This window comes from Scomber japonicus, chromosome 4 (genome assembly GCF_027409825.1).
Source record: "Scomber japonicus isolate fScoJap1 chromosome 4, fScoJap1.pri, whole genome shotgun sequence".
NCBI classification, from domain to species: domain Eukaryota; kingdom Metazoa; phylum Chordata; class Actinopteri; order Scombriformes; family Scombridae; genus Scomber; species Scomber japonicus.
In genome coordinates, this window is record NC_070581.1 from 32,445,344 (window position 1) to 32,458,850 (window position 13,507).

Consider the following 13,507-nt stretch of genomic DNA (forward strand, 5'->3'; position numbering starts at 1 on the left):
TATTTCTGCACGTTTCCATGGTTTCCATAAAGCTTACGGATACGGACCAAACGGAGCAGTACCACCGGAAACCATGGGGGGGCAGTGTTGCTGTCACTACTCGATACGTAGCTCTAGTGAGACACGAAGAAGAAATAACAATGGAGGAACTTTTTGAGTAAATGTTTTGTGAGTTGCTTAGAAACTTTAAACATATCGTTTTTTGTCTTTTATGCAAGAGGAACATTATCAATATCTCCTCCACAGTCGCCATGTTTGTTTTTGACTCAGTGCTGCCCCCTGGTGGATGTATTGACTCTGCGCTGCCCCCTGGTGGATGTATTGACTCTGTGCTGCCCCCTAGTGGATGTATTGACTCTATGCTGCCCCCTGGTGGATGTATTGACTCTGTGCTGCCCCCTGGTGGATGTATTGGTTAACATCCATGCCAACGTAAGGGACGGATAGAAGAATGTGAGCAGTGACGGTAACATCGTTTGAAAAGGACGGATACATTTTCGTACGTCTGTTGAGCATAAATGGGCCCATAGACTGAGTGGCAGCATCCCATCCAGTTCTTATAATACATCCATAGTGTGTCCTCACCTGGTTCACCATTCAGGAAGCACACCTGTCGACTTCCTCCCACTCAGACAAACAGACTGGAAACTTCTCCTCCGCTGATGTCCCCCCCGTAAAGGTTCCCTGTAGATTGGAGATTTTGAAAGTTCAGGGTTAGGGTTTTCTGCTATGTGACCTTTTCATTACAGTGTGCTATTTTTAAGTTGCATGTAATGACGGGCAGGTGAGCGGTGAGCTGTCAATTCCAGCTATCGTTCATTTTCCTTTTCTGTATTTTTAACCCTCTTGTCGTCCTCCCGGGTCAATTTGACCATATCTCTTTTGACTGTTCCTTCCTTCCTTTCTTTCTTCCTTCTCTCCTTCCTTCCTTCCTTCCTCATTCTTTCTTTCCTCTCCTTCCTTCATTACTTCCTTCCTTCCTCATTTCCTTTTTTCTCACTTCCTTCCTCTTTCCTCCCTTCCTTCCTTCCTCCCTCTTTTCCTCCCTTCCTTCTTTCCTCCCTTCCTTCGTTCCTTCCTCATTTTATTCGTTCCTCCCTTCCTTCCTTCCTTCCTTCCTTCCTTCTTTCCTCCTTTCCTTCCTTCCTTCCTTCCTTCCTTCCTCCCTCTTTTCCTCCCTCCCTTCCTTCCTTCCTTCTTTCCTCATTTCCTCCCTTCCTCCCTCATTTTATTCGTTCCTTCCTTCCTTCCTTACTTCCTTCCTTCCTCTTTCCTCCTTCCTCCCTCATTTCCTTCCTTCCTCTTTTCCTCCCTTCCTTCCTTCCTTCTTTCCTCCCTTCCTTCCTTCCTTCCTTCCTCATTTCCTTCCTCCCTCGTTTCCTCCCTTCCTCCTTTCCTCCCTTCCTTCCTCATTTCCTTCCTTCTTCTTTCCTCCTTTCCTCCCTTCCTTCGTTCCTTCCTCATTTTATTCGTTCCTTCCTCATTTTATTCGTTCCTCCCTTCCTTCCTTCCTTGACCTGAGCACAACAGGAGGGTTAAATGCAAACTGTTTGCCTCATACTGCTGCTGCTTGTCACTCTAATTAGGGGTGGGGGGGGGGGTATTGTTTGGGACCCTAAATTTCTCTTATGTAAAACTTGGGCAAGCATCAATGTCGGGATGACATCTCAGGCAACATGGCTGCATAATACTAACCGTGACTGAGCGTATGAGGCAGCTCAATTAAGCCTGATTTCCTGCAGAGTTTGGTTCATCTCTACTCTGATGTTTCTGGAGCAGTGTTGTGCTCTCTATTGACTGTTCCTTCCTTCCTTCCTTCCTTCCTTCTCTCATTCCTTCCTTCCTCATTCTTTCTTTCCTCTCCTTCCTTCCTTCCTTCCTTCGTTACTTCCTTCCTTCCTTCTTTCCTCCTTTCCTCCCTTCCTTCATTCCTTCCTCATTTTATTCGTTCCTTCCTTCCTTCCTTCCTTCCTTCCTTCCTTCCTTCCTCCCTCATTTCCTTCCTCCTTTCCTCCCTTCCTTCCTCCTTTCCTCCCTTCCTTCCTCATTTTATTCCTTCCTTCCTTCCTTCCCTCATTCCTTCCTTCCTTCCTCCCTCTTTTCCTTCCTTCGTTCCTCATAACTCATACCTTGTGAGGAGTATATCTGTCAGGGGCGTCTATCTTAGTATAATACAGTCACGCTCCTCTCTGCCAGTCATTCCCTCCCTAATTATTATCTTCCATCTTCCTTCCTTCCTCATTTCCTTTTTTCTCACTTCCTTCCTCTTTCCTCCTTTCCTTCCTTCCTTCCTTCCTCTTTTCCTTCCTTCCTTCTTTCCTCCTTTCCTCCCTTCCTTCCTTCCTTCTTTCCTCCTTTCCTCCCTTCCTTCCTCATTTTATTCGTTCCTTCCTTCCTTCCTTCCTTTTTTCCTCCCTTCCTTTTTACCTCCCTTCCTTCCTTCCTTTTTTCCTCCCTTCCTTCCCTCTTTCCTCTTTTCCTCCCTTCCTTCGTTCCTTCCTCATTTTATTCGTTCCTTCCTTCCTTCCATCCTCATTTCCTTCCTCCTTTTCTCCCTTCCTTCCTTCCTCCCTTCCTTCCTTCCTCTTTTCCTCCCTTGCTTCCTTCCTTCCTTCCTCCCTTCCTTCCTCATCTTATTTGTTCCTGTGATAAGTGAAGAGTATATTTCTTACTTAGTATAATACAGTTACTCTCCTCTCTGCCAGTCATTCCCTCCCTAGTTATTATCTTCCATCACATCTGTCCATCTCAGTCAATTATTGAGCTTCCTGCGATAATTAGAAGATGGTTCACCTTCCTTGTTTGCCTGATAGTTGTTGCTATGTAGGTGTTTTGCCATTCTGCCATCATCTTGCCAGCTTGTCTGTTCCAGTACGTGAGCTGTCAATTCCAGCTATCGTTGATTTTCCTTTTCTGTATTTTTAACCCTCCTGTCGTCCTCCCGGGTCAAATTGACCCTATCTCTTTTGACTGTTCCTTCCTTCCTTCCTTCCTTCCTTCCTTCCTTCCTTCTCTCCTTCCTTCCTCATTCTTTCTTTCCTCTCCTTACTTCCTTCCTCTTTTCCTCTTTCCTTCCTTCCTTCCTTCGTTACTTCCTTCCTTCCTCATTTCCTTTTTTCTCAATTCCTTCCTCTTTCCTCCTTTCCTTCGTTCCTTCCTCATTTTATTCGTTCGTTCGTTCCTTCCTTCCTTCCTCTTTCATCCCTTCCTTCCTTTCTTCCTTCCTTCACTCATTTCCTTCCTTCCTTCCTCATTTCCTCCCTTCCTTCCTCATTTTATTTGTTTGTTCCTTCTTTCCTTCCTTCCTCTTTACTTCCTTCCTCATTTCCTTCTTCCCTCTTTTCCTCCCTTCCTTCCTTGCTTCTTTCCTCTTTCCTCCCTTCCTTCCTTCCTTCCTTCCTTCCTCTTTTCCTCCCTTCCTTCCTCCCTTCATTCCTCATTTTATTTGTTCCTTACTTCCTTCCTTCCTCCCTCTTTTCCTCCCTTCCTTCCTTGACCTGAGCACAACAGGGCTGTCAGGGGCGTCTATCTTAGTATAATACAGTTACTCTCCTCTCTGCCAGTCATTCCCTCCCTAATTATTATCTTCCATCACATCTGTCCGTCTCAGTCCATTATTGAGCTTCCTGCGATAATTAGAAGATGGTTCACCTTCTCTGTTTGCCTGATTGTTGTTGCTATGTAGGTGTTTTGCCATTCTGCCATCATCTTGCCAGCTTGTCTGTTCCAGTACGTGAACTTGCCACTTTCCATTCACTGCCTCAGAAACTCGCCCCCCCCCCCCCCGCCCCCCCCGCTGTCCGTGTGTGCCTGATTTTTGGATGCTGTTGTCAATCTCACTGACTGAGTGTTTGTCATTTCAGCGTGTCGCTTCCCTCTTGACAAGGAGATCATTTTAATTGGGGCTCAATCATAGAAAACAAACAAATGTGCACAAGAGCAAAACAAAAACAATTACGTCATTGTTTCACTAATGTCAAAAAGTTCCTCGTTGATGCCAGAAACTAAAAAACTTTGTGTGTGTGTGTATTACAAGCATGATTTCACCTTATGAGCATAGACTGTATAAAAGAAATGGACGTAACATCCGTGACGTCACCCATTGGTTTGTGGACTGCTGCTCGGAAGCCAATAGTTTCTAATCTAGGCAGCGCCATCTTGAAAATTCAGGTGCATGCTGGGAAAAATAAAAACAGGGATTCTACTTATATGGGCATGAGGCGGGGGCCATGGGCGGAGCGGGGAGGTTGCTATGGTTGCGAGGGCTGGATCTCGAGGACATTGGTCAATCAACCTGTCAATCAGGACGTAGCCACGCCCTAATGCATACCCTGCTTTATCGTCACATATAAAATCAGGGGAGGCCAAAATGTCCCAAATGAACATCATACTGCATTGAAGAAGGCTTTAAACTAGCGATTGAGACCATAAACACATTTGAAAACGTTTACTGAGGTTAGAAATCAAGTGAGAAGTTGGTGAATTCTACATTGACTTGTATAAGGAAGGAGGAAGGAAGGACAGAAGGAAGGAAGGACAGAAGGAAGGAAGGAAGGAAGGAAGGAAGGAAGGAAGGAACAGTCAAACAGACGGGGTTAATCTTCTTCTCTTTCCTCTCATGCGTTCCTCTCTGCTCATTTCCTCATTTCTTCTTCTTTTTTCTTTTTTTTATCTTTTAAAGCTTGTTAATAGAGTTTTACTTCACATCTCATTTCATTTCTCATTACCTCCATTCATCGTTCTGTGCATTCAATCTGTTTTTACGTAATTATAATCAGAAGACGGTCGCTCTGCTTTAGTCTCACTCAGCCCTGCACCTGCTCACGTGAGCTTTTCTGGAAGTTGAAAAGCGAGTTTGCCAAGTTTGCTTCACTTAGAGGAGCAGGTGAAAGGTTCGGCTTCAGTTTGTTAGCTCGTCATTTAGAGTCAGAATTAAATATCATATCATAAATCATCTCTAACTCATTTCCTGTCTTTCATCTTTACTCTCTTCTCTTGTATCTGGTGCTGCAGTCTCCTGTCACTCACTGGATGTTCACACCAAGTGTGTTTGTAAATTGGAAAGTCTGGTCATTAAACATATGTGGTAAATTGGCACCTGTAGTCTCTGAGCTAAAGCTGTATTCATAAAGTAATAGTGCCATAGCAAACATAGCACATTATGAGTCTATTTCTTGTGTCTTTATTTCTAACCAGGCAGATCAGTTCGGGTTACTGTATGAAGGAAATGGAACAGGTGGACCTAAACACAAACAAGGCTGAAAGAAATCTTTATTAACCTTCATGTCGTCCTCCCTCCCTCCCTGCACTTATTGTTTCTTCTTATTCTTCCTGATAAAGAAATGCTGAAATGCTTCCACAAACCATCTGTTCTGTCACTGATATGAAGTTTCTACAAAGCTCTGTTCACACTAACAGCAAATCATGTTTTCAGATTTATTGACTGTGGAGCCTGTTTGGAAAAAATCCATTAACAGGGTAAAAATAATCTAGTTTCTGTCTGGACAGAGAGCCGAGTCAGAGAGATAAATATGTATTTATGGGATTGACTGTCTAGACCAGGGGTGTTAAACATGAGGCCCGTGGGCCAGAACCGGCCCGCCGAGGGGTCCGGCCTGGCCCACTTTCCTTCCTGTGTTCTTTTCCTTCTTTCCATCTGTCCTTCCTTCCTTCCTTCCTTCCTTCCATCTGTCCTTCCTTCCTTCCTTCCTTCTGTCCTCCTTCCTTTCTTCCTAAATTCCTTTCTTCCTTCCTTCCTTCCTTCCTTCCTTCCATCTGTCCTTCCTTCCTTCCTTCCTTCTGTCCCTCCTTCCTTTCTTCCTAAATTCCTTCTTCCTTCCTTCCTTCCTTCCTTCCTTCCGGGATTATATAACATGAGGTGAAATGATGAAGAGCTATTTATGATGGAAATAATGATAATTAACCTTCCTGTCGTCCTCCCGGGTCAAATTGACCCCATCGGTTTTTACTGTTCCTTCTTTCCTCCCTTCCTTCCTTCTGTCTGTCCTTCCTCCCTCCTTCTCTTTCTCTCTTTCCACCCTTCCTTCTTTCCTTCATCCATCCCCTTCCTTCCTTCTGTCCTTCTCCTCCCTCCCTCCTTCTTCCTTCCCTCATTCCTTCCTTCCTCCCTTTCTTCTTTCCTCCTTCCCTCCATCTCTCTTTCTTTCCTCCCCATTACTTCCTTCTTTCCTCTGTCCATATTTCCTCCCTTCCTCTTTTCCTTTCTCCCTCCCTCCCTCCCTCCTTCTTCTTTCCTTCCTCCCTCCCTCATCTCTCTTTCTTTCCTCCCCATTACCTTCCTTCTTTCCTCCTTCATTATTTCCTCCCTCCTCCTTCCTTCTTTCCACCCTCCCTCCTTCCTTCTTTCCTCCCTCCTCCTTCCTTCTTTCCTCCCTCCCTCCTTCCTTCCTCTTTCCTTCCTTCTTCCTCCCTTCTGACTGTCTGCCTTTTAGACTCTTTGACATCACAGCACAATGCAGACATGGCAGCTTTAGTGACTCTTAGAGACCCAGTTGCTCCAATAACCTGATTTTGCTTCGTCATACAACATCAGGAAGGTTTTGGTCGGTCAGTGGAAAAAGGAGCGAGTGATAACACAGTAGTTTTGTAAAGGCAGCAATTAGGTTTGGATTGATCAGGGCAATAAAAGCATTAACTCCAGCGGTGAGAGAGAGGGGGGGGGGGGGGGGGGGGGGGGTGGAGACAGAGAGAGAGAGAGAGAGAGAGAGAGAGAGGGAGGGAGAGAAAGACAGAGAGAGAGCAACAGACAGAGAGAGAGAGAGAGAGACACAGAGAGAGAGGGAAGGAAGAAGGGAGAGAGGGAGGGAGAGAGAGACAGAGACACAGACAGAGAGAGAGAGAGGGAAGGAGGGAGGGAGAGAGAGAGAGACAGAGAGAGAGAGAGAGAGAGAGAGAGAGAGAGAGAGAGAGAGAGAGAGAGAGAGAGACAGAGAGACAGATAGACAGAGAGAGAGAGAGACAGAGAGATAGCAACAGACAGAGAGAGAGAGGGAAGGAGGGAGGGAGGGAGAGGGGAGGAGAGAGAGGGAAGGAGGGAGGGAGAGAGAGGCTGCAGCATATTGCTTCACCAATCTGTGTTTTAAATCCAATAAATTGTCTTCTAGTGATGCTCTCCTATATTTCTTCCTCTCTCTCTCTCTCTCTCTCTCTCTCTGTCAACTAATCTATAAACTCATAACCTTTAAAACTTGCAAGGCTCCTGGTCTTTTCTTTCTTTTTCTCTTTTCTTACTTTTATTGCTGAACTTTTACTATCATCCCTCTTCCTCCTAGGCTTGTCTTCAAACACAAACACAAACTGTTTTATCTAGGTGAGAGGTTTATAGAGGTTTATCTACTGCTCTCATATCCCTCTAATCCTCTCTCACAAACATTGAAGCAGGCTATTAGTAGTTTGGTAAATTAGATTTTGTATTGAAAAGTAAAATCCCTCCCTCCCTCCTTCCTTCCTTCCTTCCTTCCTTCCTTCCTGCCTACTTTCCTCCCATCCTTCCTCCCTCCTTTCCTTCCTTCTTCCTCCCTCCCTCCCTCCCTCCCTCCCTTCTTTCCTTCCTCCTTCCTCTCCTTTCTTTCCTTCCTCCTTCCTCTCCTTTCTTTCCTTCCTCCTTCCTCTCCTTCCTTATTCCTTCCTTCCTTCTTCATCCCTTCCTTCCTTATTCCTTCCTTTCTTCCTCCCTTCCTCCAATAATATTAATTCCTGAAAAAACAAGAGTATTTGGTTGATGGTGCAGTATTTTATGTCATTTCACTAATCTGACTGCAAACTTCAATATTAACCCTGCTGTTGTCCTCGAGGTAAGGAAGGAAGAAGGAAGAAAGGAAAGGAAGGGAGGAAGGAAGGAAAGAAGGGAGGAAGGAAGGAAAGAAGGGAGGAAGGAAGGAAAGAAGGGAGGAAGAAAGGAAGGAAGGAAGGAGGGAGAAAGGAAAAGAGGAAGGGAGGAAGGAAGGAAGGAAGGACAGAGAAAGAAGGAAGGGGTAGGGGGAGGAAAGAAAGAGAGGAGGGAGGGAGGAAGGAAGGGGGATGAAGGAAGGAAAGAAGGACAGAAAGGAAAGAGAGGTCAAAACAGACGGGGTCAGTTTGACCCGGGAGGACGACACAAAGGTTAAAGGTCAATCTCTGTGTGATATAGTTTAACTGTTGATAAGTAAATTAAAGCTTAGGCATGTAGCTTAACGCTAACGCTAACCAAACCTGAATCCCTTCCTTCCTCCCTACTTTCTTCCCTTCTTCCTTCCTTCCTTCCTTCCTTCCTTTCTCCCTTCCTTCCTTCCTTCCTTCCTCCCTCCCTACGTCAGGCTTGGTTAGCTTAACACTAACCAAGCCTGAATCACTGTTGGAGTCTCATCAGAGAGCAGTTCTTTATAAAAGCTCTGTGCATCCCTTCCTCCCTCCCTCCTTTCCTTCCTTCCTTCCTTCCTCCTCCTTCCCTCCCTCAGCCTTTATCAAAGCTCTGTGCATCCTGGATGAACAACACTGACGTACTGATTGAGTCATATTTCTTCTCTAGGACAGTAACTAACCCGTAGCTTCTTTCTTTTTTTCTCTAGGACAGTAACTAACCCGTAGCTTCTTCTTTTTTTCTCTAGGACGGTAACTAACCCGTAGCTTCTTTCTTTTTTTCTCTAGGACGGTAACTAACCCGTAGCTTCTTTCTTTTTTTCTCTAGGACGTCGTAACTAACCCGTAGCTTCTTTCTTTTTTTCTCTAGGACGGTAACTAACCCGTAGCTTCTTTCTTTTTTCTCTAGGACGGTAACTAACCCGTAGCTTCTTTCTTTTTTTCTCTAGGACAGTAACTAACCCGTAGCTTCTGTCTTTTTTTCTCTAGGACAGTAACTAACCCGTAGCTTCTTTCTTTTTTTCTCTAGGACAGTAACTAACCCGTAGCTTCTTTCTTTTTTTCTCTCTGGGACAGTAACTAACCCGTAGCTTCTTTCTTTTTTTCTCTAGGACAGTAACTAACCCGTAGCTTCTTTCTTTTTTCTCTAGGACAGTAACTAACCCGTAGCGTCTTCTTTTTTTCTCTAGGACAGTAACTAACCCGTAGCTTCTTTCTTTTTTTCTCTAGGACAGTAACTAACCCGTAGCTTCTTTCTTTTTTTCTCTAGGACAGTAACTAACCCGTAGCTTCTTTCTTTTTTTCTCTAGGACAGTAACTAACCCGTAGCTTCTTTCTTTTTTCTCTAGGACGGTAACTAACCCGTAGCTTCTTTCTTTTTTCTCTAGGACGGTAACTAACCGTAGCTTCTTTCTTTTTTTCTCTAGGACGGTAACTAACCCGTAGCTTCTTTCTTTTCTTCTCTAGGACGGTAACTAACCCGTAGCTTCTTTCTTTTCTTCTCTAGGACGGTAACTAACCCGTAGCTTCTTTCTTTTTTTCTCTAGGACGGTAACTAACCCGTAGCTTCTTTCTTTTTTTCTCTAGGACGGTAACTAACCCGTAGCTTCTTCTTTTTTTCTCTAGACGGTAACTAACCCGTAGCTTCTTTCTTTTCTTCTCTAGGACGGTAACTAACCCGTAGCTTCTTCTTTTTTTCTCTAGGACGGTAACTAACCCGTAGCTTCTTTCTTTTTTTCTCTAGGACGGTAACTAACCCGTAGCTTCTTTCTTTTTTTCTCTAGGACAGTAACTAACCCGTAGCTTCTCTTTCTCTCTAGGACAGTAACTAACCCGTAGCTTCTTTCTTTTTCTCTCTAGGACAGTAACTAACCCGTAGCTTCTTTCTTTTTTTCTCTAGGACAGTAACTAACCCGTAGCTTCTTTCTTTTTTCTCTAGGACAGTAACTAACCCGTAGCTTCTTTCTTTTTTTCTCTAGGACAGTAACTAACCCGTCGCTTCTTTCTTTTTTTCTCTAGGACAGTAACTAACCCGTAGCTTCTTTCTTTTTTTCTCTAGGACAGTAACTAACCCGTAGCTTCTTTCTTTTTCTCTCTAGGACAGTAACTAACCCGTAGCTTCTTTCTTTTTTTCTCTAGGACAGTAACTAACCCGTAGCTTCTTTCTTTTTTTCTCTAGGACAGTAACTAACCCGTAGCTTCTTCTTTTTTTCTCTAGGACAGTAACTAACCCGTAGCTTCTTTCTTTTTTTCTCTAGGACAGTAACTAACCCGTAGCTTCTTTCTTTTTTTCTCTAGGACAGTAACTAACCCGTAGCATCTTCTTTTTTCTCTAGGACAGTAACTAACCCGTAGCTTCTTTCTTTTTTTCTCTAGGACAGTAACTAACCCGTAGCTTCACCCGTAGCTTCTTTCTTTTTTTCTCTAGGACGGTAACTAACCCATAGCTTCTTTCTTTTTTTCTCTAGGACAGTAACTAACCCGTAGCTTCTTTCTTTTTTCTCTAGGACAGTAACTAACCCGTAGCTTCACCCGTAGCTTCTTTCTTTTTTTCTCTAGGACAGTAACTAACCCATAGCTTCTTTCTTTTTTCTCTAGGACAGTAACTAACCCGTAGCTTCTTTCTTTTTTCTCTAGGACAGTAACTAACCCCGTAGCTTCACCCGTAGCTTCTTTCTTTTTTTCTCTAGGACAGTAACTAACCCGTAGCTTCTTTCTTTTTTCTCTAGGATGGTAACTAACCCGTAGCTTCTTTCTTTTTTTCTCTAGGACAGTAACTACCCATAGCTTCTTTCTTTTTTTCTCTAGGACGGTAACTAACCCGTAGCTTCTTTCTTTTTTTCTCTAGGACAGTAACTAACCCGTAGCTTCTTTCTTTTTTTCTCTAGGACAGTAACTAACCCATAGCTTCTTTCTTTTTTTCTCTAGACGGTAACTAACCCGTAGCTTCTTTCTTTTTTTCTCTAGGACAGTAACTAACCCGTAGCTTCGTTCTTTTTTTCTCTAGGACAGTAACTAACCCGTAGCTTCTTTCTTTTTTTTTCTAGGACAGTAACTAACCCGTAGCTTCTTTCTTTTTTTCTCTAGGACATGAACTAACCCGTAGCTTCTTTCTTTTTTTCTCTAGGACAGTAACTAACCCGTAGCTTCTTTCTTTTTTTCTCTAGGACAGTAACTAACCCGTAGCTTCTTTCTTTTTTTCTCTAGGACAGTAAATGATCTGGTCTGATGATTGGCTGCTGGCTGAGTGTACCTGAACAGGAACAGAGTGTACATCACAATGTCAAAGAGTCTATTATCTGCAGCTCGTGTCACTCCCCTGCTGCTCTCCTCATCTCTCTTCCTTTGATCATCTCTTTTTCCTTCTTCCAACCTCATTTACTAGAGTTGTCCATCCCTTGCTTATAAAAAAAGAAAGAAGAAAGAAATGAAAACAGAAACAGACCTCATCTCACCTCACTTATTCTTTCCTCCGTCCTTCTTCTCCTCCCTCCCTTCCTTCCTTCCTTCCGTCCTCCTTCCTCCCTTCCAAAGATGTCAAATGTCAAAGAGTCCATTATTCTTTCCTCCGTCCTTCTTTCCTCCATCCCTCCTTTCCTTCCTTCTTCCTCCATCCATCCCTCCCTTCCTTCCTTCCTTTCTCCCTCCTTCTTTCCTTCCTTCCTTCTTCCTCCCTCCCTCCCTCCCTTCCTTCCTTCCTTTCTCCCTCTGTCTTTCCTTCCTTCTTCCTCCCTTCCTCCCTCCCTCCCTCCTTCCTTCCTTCCTTCCTTTCTCCCTCCCCTCCCTCCCTCCTCCCTCCAGTTTGGTTAGTTTAACACTAACCAAACCAAAACCTAACCTCCTTCCTTCCTTCCTTCCTTCCTCCCTCCCTCCCTCCCTTCCTTCCCTTCCTTCCTTCCTTTTTTTTTTTTTTTTTTTTTACAGCTTCCTTTGATCATGCTCTTTTTCCTTTTTCCAACCTAATTTACTAGAAATGTCCATCCCTTGCTTAAAAAGAAAAGAGAAAGAAATGAAAACACACTTCAAACGTCTCCACGAGCCTCGGGTTGAGTATCTTCTCTCCACAGAAACAGGAAGTAACGATGGAGCAGGTATATATCGATCGGCTCGGTGCACTCTCTGCTTTTATGTACATTTATTGCAGAATGGAAATTCACCAGAGTGCATTTCATCTGGAGCTGCAGCGACGAGAAAGAGAAGAAGAGAAAGAGAGAAGAGAAAGAGAAGAAGAGAAAGAGAAGAAGAGCTTAAAGAGCATCTAAAACCAATCCTGCTAACTACGTCCTGCTTTCTGAAGAAGCCAGTACTGAGAACTGAGGAGGGAGGAAGAAGGAAGGAAAGGAGGGAGGAAGGGAGGGAGGGAGGAAGAAGGAAGGAAAGGAGGGAGCAAGGAAGGGAGGAAAGTAGAGAGCAAGGAAGGAAGGAAGGGAGGGATGGAGGAAGAACGTAGAAAGGAGGGAGGGAGGAAGCAAGGGAGGAAAGAAGGAAGGGGGAGGGAGGAAACATGGTGTCGTCCTCCCAGGTCCTTCCTTCCTTCCTCCCTTCCATCCTGCCTTCCTTCCTCTTTTCCTTTCTCCCTCCCTCCCTCCTTCCTTTTTCCTCCCTCCGTCTTACCTTCCTTCCTGCCTTCCTTTTTTCATCCTGCCTTCCTTCCTCCTTCCTTCCTCTCTTCTTTTCTTCCTTCCATTTGTCTTTCCTCCCTCCCTCCCTCCCTCCTTCTATCTTTCTTTCCTTCCCTATTCATTCCATGTTTTAACCTTTAACCTTTGTGTCGTCCTACCGGGGTCAAATTGACCCCATCTGTTTTGACTGTTCCTTCTTTCCTCCCTTTCTCCCTTCTTTCTGTCCTTCCTCCCTCCCTCCCTCCCTCATTCCTTCTTTCTCTCTGTCCCTCCTTCCTTCTTTTCTTCCTTCCTTCCTCTTTTCCTTTCTCCCTCCCTCCCTCCTTCCTTTTTTCCTCCCTCCGTCCTACCTTCCTTCCTGCCTTCCTTTTTTCCTCCATCCTTCATTATCCTCCTTCCTTCCGTCCTGCCTTCCTTCCTTCCATCTGTCCTTCCTCCCTCCCTCCTTCTATCTTTCTTTCCTTCCCCTTCACTCCTTCCTCCCTTCCTTCCTCCCTTCCTACAACAGGAGGATTAAACTTAGATGATGTATAAAAACGTACTACTTTAGATTATAATCACAAACACAGTCCAGACATGTACGAGGTTGTGACCCTCATGTTCTCACACCTGGGGGCCTCCTAAAGGGCCCTTAATCCCTTTTCCTCCATCTGAAGGGCACCCACCGGGACCTCTAGCTCTCCCCCTTGCAGTGGCAGCTCATGTATTACCTGTTGGGGGTCACATGAGCAAACATGAGAGCACTTCATCCTGAGTTACTCATAGCTAAGAGAAGCCTGTCTTATTTTACTTCCTTTCTTCTGTCCTTCCTTCCTGTCTTTGTTTCCTTCCTTCTTTCCTTCCTTCCTGTCTTCGTTTCCTTCCATCTGTCCTTCCTCTCTCTCTTTCCTTCCTTCTGTCCTTCCTCCCTCCCTTCTTCCCTCCTTCTCTCTTTCTTTCCTCCCCCTACCTTCCTCACTTCCTCTTTTCCTTTCTCCTTCTTTCTTTCCTCTGTCCCTCCTACCTTCCTCTCTTCCTCCCTTCACCCT